This window comes from Salmo salar, chromosome ssa01 (genome assembly GCF_905237065.1).
Source record: "Salmo salar chromosome ssa01, Ssal_v3.1, whole genome shotgun sequence".
Taxonomy (NCBI): domain Eukaryota; kingdom Metazoa; phylum Chordata; class Actinopteri; order Salmoniformes; family Salmonidae; genus Salmo; species Salmo salar.
The window spans coordinates 101,182,986-101,203,139 of record NC_059442.1 but is presented as its reverse complement, the minus strand read 5'-3'; the positions used below and the strand labels follow the sequence as shown (position 1 = coordinate 101,203,139).

General features: G+C 43.8%; 1 protein-coding gene across 9 annotated transcripts in view; it reads left to right on the top strand.

Moving 5' to 3' along the window:
• The window catches only part of LOC106611148 (neurexin-1a), a 778,513-nt gene that overhangs the window by 415,009 nt on the left and 343,350 nt on the right, over positions 1-20,154 (top strand). The window lies entirely within an intron of this gene.

Genomic DNA, 20,154 nt, shown 5'->3' with positions numbered 1-20,154 from the left:
CCTTTCAACTCAACATGTCTCCTCACAGCAGCGTAGCATGATGTCTTTGTGTTCAGTCAAGTGAATAACATAAAGGGGTTATACACATGCATGTGATAGAAAAAGACATTACCCTAAGAAGCTACTCAATGTCAACTCTAGTCTACTGTCAATATAAGCAGACATACAGGTAACTGCCAAAATAAAGGAAACACCAACATAAAGTGTCTTAATAGGGCATTGGGTCACCACGACCCAGAACAGCTTCAATGCACCTTGGCATATATTCTACAAATGTCTGGAACTCTATTGGAGGGATGCGACACAGTTCAAATTCCATAATTTGGTGTTTTGTTGATGGTGGTGGAAAACGCTGTCACAGGAGACACTCTAGAATCTCCCATAAGTGTGTTCAATTGGGCTGAGATCTGGTGACTGAGACAACCATGGTATATGGTTTATATAATTTTTATGCTCATCAAACCATTTAGTGACCACTTGTGCCCTGTGGATGGGGGCATTGTTGTCCTGGAAGTGACCACTGCTATCAGGATAGAAATGATTCACAATAGGTTGAAGGTGATCACTGAGAATGGCTGTATTGGCGTTTACCTTGCCCTCTAAGGGGTTGAGAGGACCTAACCCATGGCAGGAAAATGTATACCTCACCATAACAGAGCTGCATGAACCCTCTTTTACTCAATTGTTTCCTTTATTTTACCCGTACTGAATATACAGTATAAGCAATTTTAGCAGACATTTTTATCCAAAGTGACTAATGGTAGTGTGTGCATATTTTGTATGCGTGTCCCAAGCGTGAATCAAACCCATGAGCCTTGCCATTGCAAGTGTGATGCTCTACCAAATGAGTCACACAGGACCAGACATCAAATCAAAGTTTATTGGTTGCATACACATATTTGCAGATGTTATCGCAGGTGTAGCAAAATGCTTGTGTTTCTAGCTCCAACAGTGCAGTAATACCTAGCAATGAAAAATAACAATACACACAAAATTAAATTTGTTTTAAGAAATGAGCAATGTCGGAGACCGGAATATAAATATAGACTGAGTGTACAAAATATTAGGAACCTCTGCTTTTTCCATGACTCATTTTGGATGCCGGAACTGTTTATATTTAGGTGCAGGAGCTCCACAATACTTTTGAGCACTTTTGAGCTAATAATATTGAATGAGAGGAACAGGAGCTCAAGCAGTAGAAAAGTTGAGGTGCCAGTACTCAGCTCCGGTGAGCTCCTGCCCAAGTCAAGCACCGGTAGTAGGTGCCAGGCGCACCGGTTTGGGTGTGTCAAGAACTGCAAAACTGCTGGATTTTTCACCCTCAATAGTTTCCCAGTTTCCCAAAAATGGTCCACCACCCAAAGGACATCCAGCCAACTTGTCACAACTGTGGGAAGCAATGGAGTCAACATTGGCCTGCATCCATCCCTGTGGAACGCTTTCAACACCTTGTAGAGTCCATACCCCGAGAAATTGAGGCTGTTTTGAGGGCTAAAAGGGGTGCAACTCAATATTAGGAAGGCATTCCAAATTTTTTGTACACTCAGCCATGCAATCTCCATAGACAAACATTGGCAGTAGAATGGCCTTACTTAAAAGCTCAGTGACTTTTCTGCCCTGCTAAGCTGCCCCGGTCAACTGTAAGTGCTGTTATAGTTAAGTGGAAATGTCTAGGAGAAACAACGGCTCAGCCGCAAAGAGGTTGGTCACACAAGCTCAAAGAACGGGTCCTCCTAGTGCTGAAGCGTGCAGCGCGTAAAAATCATATGTCCTCAGTTGCAACACTCACTACTGAGTTCCAAAATGCCTCTGGGAGCAATGTCAGTACAATAATGCTTCGTCAAGAGCTTAATGAAATGGGTTTCCATGGCCCAGCATCCGCTCATAAGCCTAAGATCACTATGCACAATGACAATCATTGGCTGGAGTGGTATGAAGCTCGCCGCCGTTGGACTCTGGAGCAGTCGAAACGCGTTCTCTATAGTGATGAATTACATATCACCATCTGGCAGTCCAACGGACGAATCTGGGTTTGGCGGATACCAGGAGAACGCTACCTGCCCCAATGCATAATGGCAACTGTAAAGTTTGGTGGAGGATGAATAATAATGGTCTGGGGCTGTTTTTCATGGTTCGGGCTAGGCCACTTAGTTCAAGTGAAGGAAAATCTTAACGCTACAGCATACAATGACATTGTAGACGATTCTGTGCTTCCAAATTTGTGGCAAGAGTTTGGGGACGGCTCTTTCCTGTTTCAGCATGACAATGTCCACAACACAAAGCCATGTCCATACAGAAATGTTATGTCGAGATTGGTGTGGAAGAACTTGACTGGCCTGCACAGAGCCCTGACCTCAACCCCAATCGAATACCTTTGGGATTAATTGGAACCCTGACTGCGAGCCAGGCCTAATTGCCTGACTTCACTAATGCTCTTGTGGCTGAATGGAAGCCAGTCCCTGCAGGAATGTTCCAACATCTAGTGGAAATCCTTCACATAAGAGTGGAGGATGTTATATAAGCAAAGGGGGGACCAACTCAATATTAATGACCCTGATTTTGGATGAGACGTTTGACAAGCAGGTCTCCACATACTTTTGGTCATATATTGCCTTCGGAATGTATTCAGACTCCTTGACTTTTTCCACATTTTCTTACATTACAGCCTTATTCTAAAATGTATTAAATACCCCACAATCACAAAGCAAAAACAGGTTTTTAGAAATATTTGGTAATATATATATATTTTTAAATTTAAATATCACATTTACATAAGTATTTAGACCCTTTATTCAGTACTTTGTTGATGCACCTTTGGCAACGATTACAGCATCAATTCTTCCTGGGTATGACGCTAGAAGCTTGGCTCACTTGTATATGGAGAGTTTCTCCCGTTCTTCTCTGCAGATCCTCTCAAGCTCTGTCAGGTTGGATGGGCAGCGTTGCTGCACAGCTATTTTCAGATCTCTCCAGAGATGTTCGATCGGGTTGAAGTCCGGGCTCAGGCTGGGCCACTCAAGGACAATCAGAGACTTGTCCCGAAGCCACTCCTGCATTGTGTTGGCTGTGTGCTTATGGTCATTGTCCTGTTGGATGGTGAATCGTCGCCCCAGTCAGAAGTCCTGAGTGCTCTGGAGCAGGTTTTCATCAGAGATCTCTGTACTTTGGTCCATTCATCTTTGCCTCAATCCTGACTAGTCTCCCAGTCCCTGCCTCTGAAAAACATCCCCACAGCATGATGCTGCCACCACCATGCTTCACCGTAGGGATGGTGAAGGTTTCCTCCAGGCATGACGCTTGGCATTCAGGCCAAATAGTTCAATCTTGGTATTCATCAGACCAGAGAATCTTGTTTCTCATGGTCTGCGTGTCTTTAGATGCCTTTTGGCAAACTCCAAGCAGGCTGTCATGTGCCTTTTACTGAGGAGTGGCTTCCGTCTGGTCACTCCACCATAAAGACCTGATTTGTGGAGTGCTGCAAAGATGGTTGTCCTTCTGGAAGGTTCTTGCATCTTCACAGAGGAACTTTAGAGCTCTGTCAGAGTGAACATTGGGTTCTTGGTCACTTCCCTGACCAAGGTCCTTCGACTCTGATTGCTCAGTTTGGCCGGGCGGCCAGCTCTAGAAAGAGTCTTGGTGGTTCCAAACTACTTCCATTTAAGAATGATGGAGGCCACTGTGTTCTTGGGGACCTTCAATTCTGCAGACATGTTTTGGTACCTTTCCCCAGATCTGTGCATCGACACAATGCTGTCTTTGAGTTCTACGGACAATTCCTTCGACCTCATGGCTTGGTTTTTGCTCCAACATATATTGCCAGGTGTGTACCTTTCCAAATCACGTCCAATCACATTGAATTTACCACAGGTGGACTCCAGTCAAGTTATAGAAATTTCTCAAGGATGATCAATGGAAACAGGATGCACATGAGCTCAATTTCGAATCTCATTGCAAGGGGTCTGAATACTTATGTCAATAAGGTATTTCTGTTTTTTATTTTTAATACATTTGCAAACATTCTATAAACCTGTTTTCGCTTTATCATTATGGGGTATTGTGTGTAGATTGCTGAGGATTTAAAAAAAAATGTAATCCATTTTAGAATAAGGCTGTAACTTAACAAAATGTGGAAAAAGTCAAGGGATCTGAATACTTTCCAAAGGCACTGTAATGGGCGTCGTATAGAGGGGACCAAGGCGCAGCGTATTGAGTCCTCATAATTATATTTAATTAAAACGAATCACTTTGACAAAGAAACAAAACGACAGCCAACAGTTCTGTCAGGTTACATACACGAAACAGAAAACAACTACCCACGAAAACCAAGTGGGAAAAGGCTGCCTAAGTATGGCTTCCAATCAGAGACAACGATAGACAGCTGCCTCTGATTGGAAACCATACCCGGCCAAAACGTAGAAACACAAACATAGAATGCCCACCCCCATCACACCCGACCTAACTAAACAGAGAAAAAACTGTTCTCCTAGGTCAGGGCGTGACAGGCACTGTATATATATATAATGGTGTTTATAGACAGTATGGACAGTATGTGAAAAGAAAAGTTCTGTACAGTAGTAGTTATATAGGATGAGCCAATACAGTATTGTCACGTTCGTCGTAAGAAGGAGACCAAGTCGCAGCGTGGTAAGCGTACATCTTTCATTAATATAGATGAACACTGACAAACAAAGAACATACAAACAGTGAACAGGCCGTGACTCGGGTGGGGTCCTTGATGATCTTATAGATAGTAGCGGGGTGAACAGGCCGTGGCTCGGGTGGCTGAGGTCCTTGATGATCTTTTAGATAGTCGCGGGGTGAACAGGCCGTGGCTCGGGTGGCTGAGGTCCTTGATGATCTTTTAGATGGTAGCGGGGGTGAACAGGCCATGGCTCGGGTGGCTGAGGTCCTTGATGATCTTTTAGATAGTAGCGGGGTGAACAGGCCATGGCTCGGGTGGCTGAGGTTCTTGATGATTTTTTAGATGGTAGCGGGGTGAACAGGCCGTGGCTCGGGTGGCTGAGCTACTTCATGATCTTTTAGATGGTTGCGGGGTGAACAGGCCGTGGCTCAGGTGGTTGAGGTTCTTGATGATGGTCTTGGCCTTCCTGTAGGTGCTGTAGATGTCCAGGCAGTACCAAGTGGTCATACAAGCCGACAGGATGGTCTCAGTGGTTTGTGAGGGTCTTAGGGGCCAAGACAAATTTCTTTAGCCTCGTGAGGTTCAAGAGGCTCTTTTGTGCTGTCTTTGTGAAGGGGCATGTTATAAGGGATTCTTATTTACTCCTCTCTGATATCCTACTGATCAGCTTGTCTTTTATCATAACAGCTCTGGGCATCATTTCCCACTCGCTGAGACAGTTGTGCTGTAAACTAATGCACGGCACTATTCTAAATAACTGAGGCTTCGATACTGTGCATTGCATTGTTGTGTGGTGTGTGTAACTGAATCTCTGGTAAATCTAAAGTTCACCCTCACGTAACTTGTTAAAGAAAAGTTACATACTCGCTGAGACAGTTGTGCTGTAAACTAATAAGTTGTGTAGCAGTTTTGAATTTAACTTTCCTAGCCCACAGCCCAGGTGTCTACCAGCTCAACTAGCTTAACTAGCTCACAGTCCAGGTGTCTACCAGCTCAACTAGCTTAACTAGCTCACAGTCCAGGTGTCTACCAGCTCAACTAGCTTAACTAGCCCACAGTCCAGGTGTCTACCAGCTCAACTAGCTTAACTAGCCCACAGCCCAGGTGTCTACCAGCTCAACTAGCTTAACTAGCCCACAGCCCAGGTGTCTACCAGCTCAACTAGCTTAACTAGCTAGCAGTCCAGGTGTCTACCAGCTCAACTAGCTTAACTAGCTCACAGTCCAGGTGTCTACCAGCTCAACTAGCTTAACTAGCTCACAGCCCAGGTGTCTACCAGCTCAACTAGCTTAACTAGCCCACAGCCCAGGTGTCTACCAGCTCAACTAGCTTAACTAGCCCACAGTCCAGGTGTCTACCAGCTCAACTAGCTTAACTAGCTCACAGTCCAGGTGTCTACCAGCTCAACTAGCTTAACTAGCCCACAGCCCAGGTGTCTACCAGCTCAACTAGCTTAACTAGCCCACAGTCCAGGCAGTACCAAGTGGTCATACAAGCCGACAGGATGGTCTCAGTGGTTTGTGAGGGTCTTATGGGCCAAGACAAATTTCTTTAGCCTCGTGAGGTTCAAGAGGCTCTTTTGTGCTGTCTTTGTGAAGGGGCATGTTATAAGGGATTCTTATTTACTCCTCTCTGATATCCTACTGATCAGCTTGTCTTTTATCATAACAGCTCTGGGCATCATTTCCCACTCGCTGAGACAGTTGTGCTGTAAACTAATGCACGGCACTATTCTAAATAACTGAGGCTTCGATACTGTGCATTGCATTGTTGTGTGGTGTGTGTAACTGAATCTCTGGTAAATCTAAAGTTCACCCTCACGTAACTTGTTAAAGAAAAGTTACATACTCGCTGAGACAGTTGTGCTGTAAACTAATAAGTTGTGTAGCAGTTTTGAATTTAACTTTCCTAGCCCACAGCCCAGGTGTCTACCAGCTCAACTAGCTTAACTAGCTCACAGTCCAGGTGTCTACCAGCTCAACTAGCTTAACTAGCCCACAGTCCAGGTGTCTACCAGATCAACTAGCTTAACTAGCCCACAGCCCAGGTGTCTACCAGCTCAACTTGCTTAACTAGCCCACAGCCCAGGTGTCTACCAGCTCAACTAGCTTAACTAGCTCACAGTCCAGGTGTCTACCAGCTCAACTAGCTTAACTAGCCCACAGCCCAGGTGTCTACCAGCTCAACTAGCTTAACTAGCCCACAGTCCAGGTCTCTTTGCCAAAGGAAAATATAGCCCTCTGAGTTTGCAACTCTCACCAAGTTGTTCAGTTGCAGTGATGTTATACTCTAGAGGATTAAATCACACATACTGTAGCTTCCCTACCATCAGACCTTAACTACTTGTGCCCATTTCACTGACTGGCACAGATACCCACTTTGAGATTATTACCCAGTCAACAGACACCAGAAAATGTTGTCTAACTAGGGCAGATCATTGTTGAGGATATAGAAGTAACCACATATGGGAGAAGGGGGAAAGAGAGAGATATGATTTGTCTTATGTCGGTAACCCAGTATCTGTACCTGACATGATGTGAAGAGTCTCATTGTCCATGTGTTAGGATTTATATATTTTTGTATATTTTGTGTTTTCTTAATGCATCTGTCAGTACAAATCATCTCTGAGTGATCAAGACTCTGTTTATTGGTGTATGGTTGTGTCAGCTTCAGTAAAGATTATCATCACAGCGTTACGCAAACATAGTTATATTTCTCCCTCTCTCTCGCTATTGTGTGTGGACTGTGGTGGAGTGTGTGTGGACTGTGGTGGAGTGTGTGTGGACTGTGGTGAAGCGTGTGTGGACTGTGGAGGAGCTTGTGTGGACCGTGGAGGAGCGTGTGTGGACTGTGGAGGAGCGTGTGTAGACCGTGGAGGAGCGTGTGTGGACTGTGGAGGAGCGTGTGTGGACCGTGGTGGAGCTTGTGTGGACCGTGGTTTAGCGTGTGTGGACTGTGGAGGAGCGTGTGTGGACTGTGGTGGAGCGTGTGTGGACTGTGGAGGAGTGTGTGTGGACCGTGGTGGAGCGTGTGTGGACTGTGGAGGAGCGTGTGTGGACCGTGGTGGAGCGTGTGTGGACTGTGGTGGAGCGTGTGTGGACTGTGGAGGAGCGTGTGTGGACTGTGGAGGAGTGTGTGTGGACCGTGGTGGAGCGTGTGTGAACTGTGGAGGAGCGTGTGTGGACCGTGGTGGAGCTTGTGTGGACCGTGGTTTAGCGTGTGTGGACTGTGGAGGAGTGTGTGTGGACCGTGGTGGAGCGTGTGTGGACTGTGGAGGAGCGTGTGTGGACCGTGGTGGAGCGTGTGTGGACTGTGGAGGAGCGTGTGTGGACTGTGGAGGAGCGTGTGTGGACCGTGGTGGAGTGTGTGTGGACTGTGGAGGAGCGTGTGTGGACCATGGTGGAGCGTGTTTGGATGAGCTTCAACATGTCTTCAATTGTCTTCTGCTTTTCTGTTGCGTGTATAGCTGTGTCTTAGTCAATGCTGTCCGTGGTGCGGTACAATTCTGATTCATGCTATTTCCTTGCTGTCAGACCTTCCACACATGGCTAAGTCACCACTAAAGTGTCTGTGTATGGTAGCAGTGACTGATGACACTCCATAGATTAGATTTTTACCCCACTAAACTTGTGTAAAATAGGCCATCCCTGAACGGCCAACCCGGGATTTGATCTCATGTTAACAACTGCACCTTCTGCTCTTTACAGAGAGAGGGAGGCACTGGTATCACACTGGTAACACGCTGGTATCACACTGGTATCACACTGGTAGCACACTGGTATCACACTGGTATCACACTGGTATCACACTGGTATCACACTGGTAACACACTGGTATCACACTGGTATCACACTGGTATCACACTGGTAACACACTGGTATCACACTGGTATCACACTGGTATCACGCTGGTAACACAATGGTAACACACTGGTATCACAGGGTTTAGTCACCAGCTTCTATGAATGAGGTACACAACGACACCATCTTTCCTCTAGCACTGTCTTGCTACCAATTTCTCTGCTGCATTTGTTTACACATTAGTATTGTCATTAGTATGGTTTGTTGGGCTACCCCTCAGTGCACACAACTACCAACTCTCTCTCTTTCTCTCACCATCTCTCTTTCTCTCTCTATCCTCTCTCCCTTTATCCTTTCTCTCTCTCTTTGTCCGCTCTCTCTAAATCCTCCTCTCTCTCTCTCTCTCTCTCTCTCTCTCTCTCTCTCAATTAAATTCAAGTGGCTTTATTGGCATGGGAAACATATGTTAACATTGTCAAAGCAAGTGAAGTAGATAATATACAAAGTGAAATAAACAATAAAAATTAACAGTAAACATTACACTCACAGAAGTTCCAAAAGAATAAAGACATACAACATGTAATATTATGTGTATACACAGTGTTGCAAAGGAAAATAAATAAGCATAAATATGGGTTGTATTTACAATGGTGGTTGTTCTTCACTGGTTGACCTTTTCTTGTGGCAACAGGTCACAAATCTTGCTGCTGTGATGGCACACTGTGGTATTTCAGCCAGAAGCTATGGGAGTTTATCAAAACCGGCTTTGTTTTCGAACTCTTTGTGGATCTGTGTAATCTGAGGGAAAAATGTGTCTCTAATATAGTCATACATTGGGCAGGAGGTTAGGAAGTGCAACTCAGTTTCCACCTCATTTTGTGGGCAGTGTGCACATAGCCTGTCTTCTCTTGAGAGCCAGGTCTGCCTACGGTGGCCTTTCTCAATAGCAAGATTACGCTCACTGAGTCTGTACATAGGCAAAGCTTTTCTTATGTTTGGGTTAGTCACAGTGGTCAGGTATTCTGCCACTCTGTACTCTCTGTTTAGGGCCAAATAGCATTCTAGTTTGCTCTGTTTTTTGGTTAATTATTTCCAATGTGTCAAGTAATTATATTTTTGTTTTCTCATGATTTGGTTGTGTCTAATTGTGTTGCTGTCCTGGGGCTCTGTGGGGTGTGTTTGTGTTTGTGAACAGAGCCCCAGGACTAGCTTGCTTAGGGGACTCTTGTCCAGGTTCATCTCTCTGTAGGTGATGGCTTTGTTATGGAAGGTTGTGATCTCTTGGTTTGTGAGTGGACCTCAGACCTCACAACCATAAAGGGCAATAGGTTCTAAAACTGATTCAAGTATTTTTAACCAAATTGAGTCGAAGGCTTTTTTGAAATCAACAAAGCATGAGAAGACTTTGCCTTTGTTTTGGTTTGTTTGTTTGTCATTTATGGTGTGCAGGGTGAATAAGTGGTCTGTCGAATGATAATTTGTTAAAAAAACAATTTGACATTTCCTTTCCCGTACATTGTTTTCATTGAGGAAATGTATGAGTATGCTGTTAATTATTATATATTTTTATTTCACCTTTATTTAACCAGGTAGGCCAGTTGAGAACATGGGCTGTTTACAGATGGGCTATGTACAGGTGCAGTGATCTGTGAGCTGCTCTGACAGCTGGTGCTTAAAGCTAGTGAGGGAGATATGAGTCTCCAGCTTCAGTGATTTTTGCAGTTCGTTCCAGTCATTGGCAGCAGAGAACTGGAAGGAAAGGCGACCAAAGTAGAAATTGGCTTTGGGGGTGACCAGTGAGATATACCTGCTGGAGCTCGTGCTACGAGTGGGTGCTGCTATGGTGACCAGTGAGCTGAGATAAGGCGGGGCTTTACCTAGCAGAGACTTGTAGATAACCTGTAGCCAGTGGGTTTGGCGACGAGTATGAAGCGAGGGCCAACCAACGAGAGCGTACAGGTCGCAGTGGTGGGTAGTGTATGGGGCTTTTGTGACAAAACAGATGGCACTGTGATAGGCTGCATCCAATTTGTTGAGTAGAGTGTTGGAGGCTATTTTGTAGATGACATCGCCGAAGTCGAGGATCAATAGGATGGTCAGTTTTACGAGGGTATGTTTGGCAGCATGAGTGAAGGATGCTTTGTTGCGATATAGGAAGCCGATTCTAGATTTAATTTTTTTTGTTTACTTTTTTTACATCACCAGAGGACCAGAGGAGGAATAGGATAAGGATACGGCTAACGGTTATAAAAACTCATCGTCTAGTGCGTTCGGAACAGAGAGTAAAAGGAGCGGATTTCTGGCCGTGGAAGAATAGATTCAAGGCATAATGTACAGACAAGGGTATGGTAGGATGTGAGTACAGTGCAGAGGGATTGAGTGACGATGAGAGAGGTTTTGTCTCTAGAGGCACCAGTTAAGCCAGGTGAGGTCACCGCATGTGTGGGGGTGGAACAAAAGGGCTAGCTAAGGCATATTGGGCAGGGCTGGAGGCTTTACAGTGAAATAAGACAATAATCACTAACCAAAACAGCAATAGACAAGGCATATTGACATTAGGGAGAGGCGTGTGTAGCCGAGTGATCATAGGGTCCAGTGAGAAGCAGTAGATGAGTAAGGGAGCCAATTCAGTAGTCGCTACTACGCTAGGCGAGCTGGAGACACGGTGATTCAGACAGCTCACGGGCCGGGTCTAGCAGATGGGCCTCCACGGAATTCACAACGGAAGAGCCTGTTGAAACCACCTTGGACGGTTGCATCGGCATTCCAGTCGTGATGGATTGGCGGGGCTCCGTGTCGGCAGTATAGGGTCCAGGCCAATTGGCAAAAGAGGTATTGTAGCCCAAGAATTAGCTGATGGACTTCTTCGGCTAGCCAGGAGATGGGCCTAGCTCGAGGCTATCTCTGCACATCTACCATTCCAGTGTTTAATTGCTATATTGTAATTAATTCGCCACCATGGCCTATTTATTGCCTTACCTCCCTTATCCTACCTCATTTTCACATGCTGTATACAGCCTTTTTATACTGTATTATTGACTGTATGTTTGTTTATTCCATGTGTAACTCTGTGTTGTTGTATGTGTCGAACTGCTTTGCATTATCTTGGCCAGGTCACAGTTGCAAATGAGAACTTGTTCTCAACTAGCCTACCTGGTTAAATAAAGGTGAAGTAAATAAATAAATAATAAATAAAAATCTCCAGGCTAACTGGTGCTTGCATCGGGACAGGAGCCAGGAGTAGCCACTCGGATAGCTAGCTAGTTTCGATGATCCGGTGTAAAGGTTCAGAGATTGCAGTAGGAATCGAGAGATGTGGTAGAGAAAAAGCAGTCCCATATTTGCTGGGTTGACATCGCGCCGTGCAGACTGTCAGGAATTAACTTGGCTGATGGCCGAGTTAACAGTGATGACCGCTAGCGGTGGCTAACTGACTTCTAGCTAGTAGCTAGTTAGCTAGCTAGCTCCTGATGGGGGTTCTGGTTCTAAAGTATAAAACATAGCATATCTGTACCAGACTGTGTTCGGCAGGAGAGTATGTTCAGTCCGTAGATTGAAATTGAGATGAAAAATATATACAAAATATATACAAAGAAAACAATATATATACAGGACAAAACAGACATCCGACTGCTACGCCATCTTGGTTAACATCAATGCAAACATTAGACATTTGACTTCAGATTTTAGTAGTGTGAGCAGACTGTTCTAGTGCCCTCGCCAATACGTTGATGCTTGTATGCTTGTCTCACCCCACGGCCCTCTGGAAAGAAATGTGTGGGTTTTTTGCCAATTTTAACCGCACACTTGTTGTCTGCGTACATGGATGTTATTATCTTGTATGTTTTTCCCCCCAAACACCGCTTTCCATCAATTTGTTAAGCAGACCCTCATGCCAAATTGAGTCTTTCTCTCCTTCTCTAATTCTCTCGCTCTCCCTCTCTTTCTCTCTCTCTCTCAATCCCCTCCTCTCTTTGCCTCCTACTCTCTCCTCTCCTCTACACTTCCACCTCATCACCTCTCCTCTACCCCACCAACTCATCTCCTCTCCTCTACCCCACCAACTCATCTCCTCTCCTCTACCCCTCCACCTCATCTCCTCTCCTCTACCCCTCCACCTCATCTCCTCTCTTCTACCCTCCACCTCTTACTCTCTCCTCTCCTCTACCCCTCCAACTCTCCACTCCTCTCATCTACCCCTCCAACTTTCCACTCCTTTCCTCTACCCCTCCACCTCCAACTCTCCTCTTCTTTACCACTCCAACTCTCCACTCCTCTCATCTACCCCCCCAACTCTCCACTCCTCTCATCTACCCCTCCACCTCCAACTCTCCTCTTCTCTACCCCTCCAACTCTCCACTCTTCTCCTCTACCCCTCCAACTTTCCACTCCTCTCCTCTACCCCTCCACCTCCAACTCTCCTCTTCTGTACACCTCCAACTCTCCACTCTTCTTATCTACCCCTCCACCTCCAACTGTCTTCTCCTCTACCCCTGCAACTCTCCTCTCCTCTACCCCTCCACCTCCTACTCTCTCCCTCCTCTCCTCTATCTGACTAGAGCTTTTCTATGGGCCTTTCTCTCTTTTTCCTCTGTCCTTTTTTCCTATACCTGGCTCTTTCCTCTGTCCTTTTTTTCTATACCTGGCTCTTTCCTCTGTCCTTTTTTCCAATACCTGGCTCTTTCCTCTGTCCTTTTTTTCTATACCTGGCTCTTTCCTCTGTCCTTTTTTCCAATACCTGGCTCTTTCCTCTGTCCTTTTTTTCTATACCTGGCTCTTTCCTCTGTCCTTTTTTCCAATACCTGGCTCTTTCCTCTGTCCTTTTTTCTATACCTGGCTCTTTCCTCTGTCCTTTTTCCAATACCTGGCTCTTTCCTCTGTCCTTTTTTCCTATACCTGGCTCTTTCCTCTGTCCTTTTTTCCTATACCTGGCTCTTTCCTCTGTCCTTTTTTTCTATACCTGGCTCTTTCCTCTGTCCTTTTTTTCTATACCTGGCTCTTTCCTATGTGCAATAATAGCATCCTCTTGGTCTTAGAGACACAAAGAAGAGAGAGAAAAATAAGGGTTTGTTTTTCTCTTCATCTGACAGTCTTCTGACGCAAGTGAAAAAGAGGTGTGATGGTTTTTGAGCATAGCATAGTACAAGCACAGGTGTCAAGCACTGTGCTAACAAACATAATTTTCTACCACATCCTGTGTGACCTCATACACCAAAACATCAGCTGTGCTCTGTCGTTCCATTGTCATGGTCACACACAGGGCTATAGTGGGACTACTTTGAGCTCCCAAGTGGCGCAGCGGTCTCAGGCACTGCATCTCAGTGCTAGAGGTGTCACTACAGACACACTGGTTTGAATCCAGGCTGTATCACAACCGGCCTTGATTGGGAGTCCCATTGGCCCAGCGTAGTCTGGGTTATTTGGTGTAGGCTGTTAATGTAAATAAGAATTTGTTCTTAACTGACTTGCCTAGTTACCTGAAAAAACTAAGTAACGGGAAATGTTTGGTTGACTGGGCTCTTTCTCTCTATATTCCCTTCCTCTGCTTTCCGTAGAAGACTTAACATGTCCCTTCTCTTTCCCAGTATCTTGAGAGGTTTATTGGAGCAGGAATAGGTACTAGTCTAAGAATTACTGACATAATGTAATGCTGCTTATCCCCTCACAGGGAGATATGATGTGTCCCAAATGGCACCCTATTCTCTTTATTGTGCACTACTTTTGACCGGGACCATAGGCCATAGGGTGCCATTTGGGACACAGACAGAGGCATTCTATGAACACATATTTTCAAATCTACACAAACGATGTCATCGCAGTACTTCTATATTGCCACATGGTGGCACCCATGTAACAAGTAACATATATAAAACCTGACCTAGGTGTGGTCACTACACACCTCACTGGTAACGTCATCTGAATCGGTTTGTGTCATTCTGTTTAGAACACCCAATCAGACCTCAACGATGTGTGATGTATAGCAGGTATCACACTTGTTAGAAATGATTTGTCACCAATTGTTGTTGTTGCCATGAAAAAGTTTACCTGTGAGTTGGGATTTAGGGAGTCAGTCTCATGTCCTTGTGAAGCATGCAGGCCTGATAGATTGCCTTATTAGCTGGAATTATGCAGATTGCAGCCCTGCTAATTATTATTAAACACAAACACACACACACACACGCACACACACACACACATGCACAAACACATGCATGCGCACACACACACTTAATCAATTAATACTGATCATAATTAGGGTAAACAAATTCAACAAGAGCGGTACTCAGTTTCACGGGTTGCAAATGAGGAAGGATGGAGCTCCGGGGGAGGTTGTGTATAGGTGATTCAGTAACACCAGGTGGTTACCCTGATTAACTCTTTAGTCATATCCCAGTTTACCTATTTACTTATCGTCTTGCCTACACCTTGCGAACAGTTATTTAAATTATTTGAGAAAAAAATATTCCATTATATTTGGAACGGCAAGCCAAACAAAATTAAAAAGGCCTATTTATATAATGAATTTGGAGGGCAGAAATTATTAAACATTAAAGTATTAGACCTCTCACTAAAGGTTTCAGTCACACAAAAGTTATACATAAATCCAAACTGTTTCTCTAGCAAATTTCCTTTATTCAGATTACAATCGCTCACTTTTGGTTATTTGATAAGGAAATCATCTCCCAAATATTGCTATTTTTAAAACAACCCATAGAAAGTTGGTTGCAATTTCAATTTAATCCTCCAGAAGAGAGAGAACAAATAATACAACAAATATTGTGGTTAAACTAAAATATACTAATTGATAAAAAAAACATAAATTTTTGATAAAAATAAAATAAAAGGTATAATCTTCATAAATTATATCATAAATAGGACTGGTGGAGTTATGTCCCACATGCAGCTAATAAAAACATATGGGAATGTCTGCTCTACTCAAAATTACAACCAACTAATAGCAGCATTACCGCAAAAATGGAAGAGGAAAGTGGAAGGGGGAAAAAGTAAGGAACTCGTCTGTCGGCCCTGCATAAGACCATAATTGGTTAAAGAAATTTTTTATAAATAAGAAAGTAAACCAGTTTAATTTAAGCACCCAAAACTGTACAGGTTTATGAACTGATACGCAAAACGACACCGGATTCAAAACTCAGTTTAAATTATTATACAAAATTCTTGCAACCAATAGAATTAAGCAATTAAGGCCCGAGGAGTTGTGGTATATGGCCAATATACCACGACTAAGCTGTTCTTAGGCATGACGCAACTGGACACAGCCCTTAGCAGTGGTATACTTGCCTTATATAACAAACCCCAGAGGGGCCTTATTGCTATTATAAACTGGTTGCCAACGTAATTAGAACAGTAAAACGAAATGTTTTGTCACACCTGTGGTATACTGTCTGATATACCACGGCTGTCAGCCAATCAGCATTCAGGGCTCTAACCACCCAGTTTATAATGTTATTTATATGGGGGATACAACCTTCCCAGCTCTGCAGATTTTGCTGCAAAGAGAAAGAATCATTAGATCATTTGTTTTGGTACTGTCCATTTGTAGCTTGTTTTTGGTCACAGATCCAGGAATGGCTGAAGAATTGCAATATTTACCTGGAGCTAACCCTGCAGATAGCACTGCTAGGTGACTTGAAAGTCATAGTCAATCGATCAATGATATTATAATACTTTTAGCAAAAATATTTATTTTCAGTTTACAATCTGTAGAAACAATGAAAATAGAAACGTTCAGAACGTTTGTGAAGCATCACAGCACAGTTGAAAAATATATGGCAAATAGAAATCTTAAATGGATGGTGTTAAGAGATAAATGGGAGGGGTTGAATGGAGCTGAAGGGTGGGACTAATAACAACAAATAATAACAAGATAACTAATATAAAGCATACTACGTCCGTAAAACATATATGGGTTAAGAACTTTTGTGAAAGAGCAGTTTGAAAGATATGGCAAATAGAAATCAAACCAGATGGACATCAGAATTGTGTTGTTTTAACCCCTGTGCGGCCATCCAGCGAAAAATCATATCGCCATTAGCATAACAAAATTTCATATATATTTTTTTAATTTTTTTTAATTCAAATTATATCGTTTTATAGATACACCTCTCCTGAATCGAACCACGTTGTCCGATTTCAAAAAGGCTTTACAGCAAAAGCAAAACATTAGATTATGTTAGAGGAGTATATCGTAAAAGTAGCCACATAGCCATTTTCCGACCAACCACATGCATCACAAATAACCAAAAAACAGCTAAATGCAGCACTAACCTTTGACAATCTTCATCAGATGACACACCTAGGACATCATGTTACACAATACATGCATTCTTTTGTTCGATAAAGTTCATATTTATATATAAAAACAGCATTTTACATCGGTGCGTAACGTTGACTAACTATTTTCCCTCAAATGCATCCGATGAAACAGAGCTACAATTTACTAAATTACTATTCGAAAACATTTTAAAAATTTAATATTGTCATTCTAAGATTTATAGATGAATATCTCTTGAAAGCACCTGTAATACCAGATTTAAAATTAACTTTACTGGGTAATCATACTTTGCGATGAAAGGGGATGCGATACTCTGAAAAATAGGCCAACGTTACATGTCAGCGCCATCTTGGAACAATCGCATATCACATCTAGTCTTGTATACTATTGTCAATAATCCCTTACCTTCATCAGAAAGCACTTCCAGGAATCCCAGGTCCACAACAAATGTATTTTCGTTCGAAAAAGTTCATCCATTATGTTCCATTAGCTTGTTCTTGTTAGCGCGTCTGAAGGCTGATCCAAATCCTCCGTCGGCCACGGGACAGCCATTTCGACAAAAAGCATTTTTTTCCCATTTAGGTTCGTTCAAACATGTCAAACGTTGTATAACATAAATCTTCAGGGCCTGTTTCAACAAGAGAGCCAATAAGATTCAAGGGGGACGATTGCATTGTGTTTCAAAACATTTCGAAAGGGGAGGGTAAGCAGGGGCGCCGGCGTCATAATGGTGATGGCCCTCTCCGTGTGACCACGTTCCACAGCATCTCATTCATTCAATTTTAACAGTAGAAGGCTCAAACCAATTTGTGAAGACTGGGGACATCTAGTGGAAGCAATAGGAAGTGCTCAATGAACCATAGCTCACGGTGTGATTAATAGGCAACGTGATGAAGTTGAGTTCGCAATTCAGAATTCCACTTCCTGTTTCCATCTGTCTCGGGGTTTTGACTGCCATATGAGTTCTGTTATACTCACAGACACCATTCAAACAGTTTTAGAAACTTTTGGGTTTTTTCTATCCACAAGTATTAATTATATGCATATCCTAGCTTCTGAGTTTGAGTAGGAGGCCGTTTAAAATGGGCACACATTTTTTTCAAAAATCGCTTTAGCGCCCCCTATCCTAGGGGAACGCCAAGAGGTTTTAAATCCTCTGTCCTCTATCCTCTGTCATCTATCCCCTGTCCTCTATTCCCTATCCCCTATCCCTTATCCTCTATCCACTATCCTCTATCCAATATCCTCTCTCCTCTGTCCTCTCTCCTCTATCATCTATCCCTTATCCTCTATCCCCTCTCCTCTCCTCTCTCCTCAATCCCCTAACGTATATCCCCAATCCTATCTCCCATATCCCCTATCATCTCTGCTCTATCCCCATATCCCCTATCATCTATCCCCTATCCTCCCGCCTCTCATGTCTCCTCTCTCCTCTATACTCTCCTCTGTCCCATATTCTCTCTCCTATACCCTTTATAGTCTCTCTGCTATAGTCTCTCCTCTATCCCGTATCCTCTCTCCTCTCCTGTCTCTTCTCTCCTCTATACTCTCCTCTGTCCCATATTCTCTCTCATCTACCCTCTATACTCTCTCTGCTATAGTCTCTCCTCTATCCTCTCTCCTCTCCCCTCTATCTTCCTCTCTCCTCGCTCATATTTCCTCTTCTCTGCTCTCTCCTCTCTCTCCTCTTCTCTACTCTACTCTCTGCTCTCTCTCCTCTCTCCTCTCTCCTCTCTCCTCTCTACTCTCTACTCTCTACTTTCTCCTCTAGTCTATTATCTCACTGCTTCCCAGCTCAGCCTCACTAGCTGCAGCACCGCTGTTAGGCTTTTCTTTCCCTTCGGCTGTGAAAGAACACCACAGTGGTCCAAAGAGGATGTCATCCAAATGAACAGCCACCGTGAAAACAAGATTGAGCATCACAAAGCATTAGTATAGGGTCCCAAGGACTGAATGTGGAACATTGAGCTGAGCCTTTAGCCTGTTTAGTTATTTAATGCTGGACCAACTGAGCACAGATCTGAGCCTTTAGCCTGTTTAGTTATTTAATCCTGGACCAACTGAGCACAGATCTGAGCCTTTAGGCTGTTTAGTTTTTTAATCCTGGACCAACTGAGCACAGAGCTGAGCCTTTAGCCTGTTTAGTTATTTCATGCTGGACCAACTGAGCACAGATCTGAGCCTTTAGCCTGTTTAATTTTTTAGTCCTGGACACACTGAGCACTGAGTAGTGCTGAGCACTGAGCAAGATACTCTAAGCATAGACACTGCATCATTGAACATCACAGAGCAGCACTGTGTACAGAGCCATGGTTCTGTTGTGTGGTGGCTATCATCAGTCAGAGCTTTATGTCTACATGTTCTCTGTACCTCCTTAACCCTCATCCACTCCATTCCACTCTCAGTATTACTCTCCTCTCTGTGCTGTGCTGCACAGTGCTGTTATAGCTCTCAGAATTTCTCTCTGATGTGTTAGCTCTCTGTTAGCTCTGTGTTAGCTATGCATTAGCTATCTGGTGAGGTAATTAGTGTTTCTTTGTTTGCTCTGTGTTAGCTCTCTGGTGAGGAAATTAATGGCTCTGTGTTAGCTCTCTGGTGAGGGAATGAATGGCTCTGTGTTCGCTCTCTGGTGATGGAATGAATGGTTCTGTGTTAGCTCTGTATTAGCTCTGTGTTAGCTCTCTGGTGAGGGAATGAATGGATCTGTGTTAGCTCTGTATTAGCTCTGTGTTAGGTCTCTGGTGAGGGAATGAATGGATCTGTGTTAGCTTGGTGTTAGCTCTCTGGTGAGGGAATGAATGGATCTGATTTAGTCTGTGTTAACTCTCTGGTAAGGAAATTAATGGCTCTGTGTTAGCTCTTTGTTAGCTCTCTGGTGAGGGAATGAATGGATATGTGTTAGCTCTGTGTTAGCTCTCTGTTGGGGGAATGAATAAATCTGTTAGCATTGTGTTAGTTCTCTGGTGAGGGAATTAAGGGTTCTTTGTTAGCTCTGTGTTAGCTCTCTGGTGATGGAATGAATGGTTCTGTGTTAGCTCTGTATTAGCTCTGTGTTAGCTCTCTGGTGAGGGAATGAATGGATCTGTGTTAGCTCTGTATTAGCTCTCTGGTGAGGGAATGAATGACTCTGTGGTAGCTCTGTGTTAACTTTCTGGTGAGGGAATTAATGGCTCGGTGTTAGCTCTTTGTTAGGTCTCTGGTGAGGGAATGAATGAATGTGGTAGCTCTGTGTTAACTCTCTGGTGAGGGAATGAATGGATCTGTGTTAGCTCTTTGTTAGGTCTCTGGTGAGGGAATTAATGGTTTTGTTTTAACTCTGTGTTAGCTCTCTGGTTAGGCAGTGAATGGTTATCTGTTAGCTCTGTGTTAGATCTCTGGTGTGGGATTGAATTTCCGTGTGTGAACTGTCTGAGGGAATG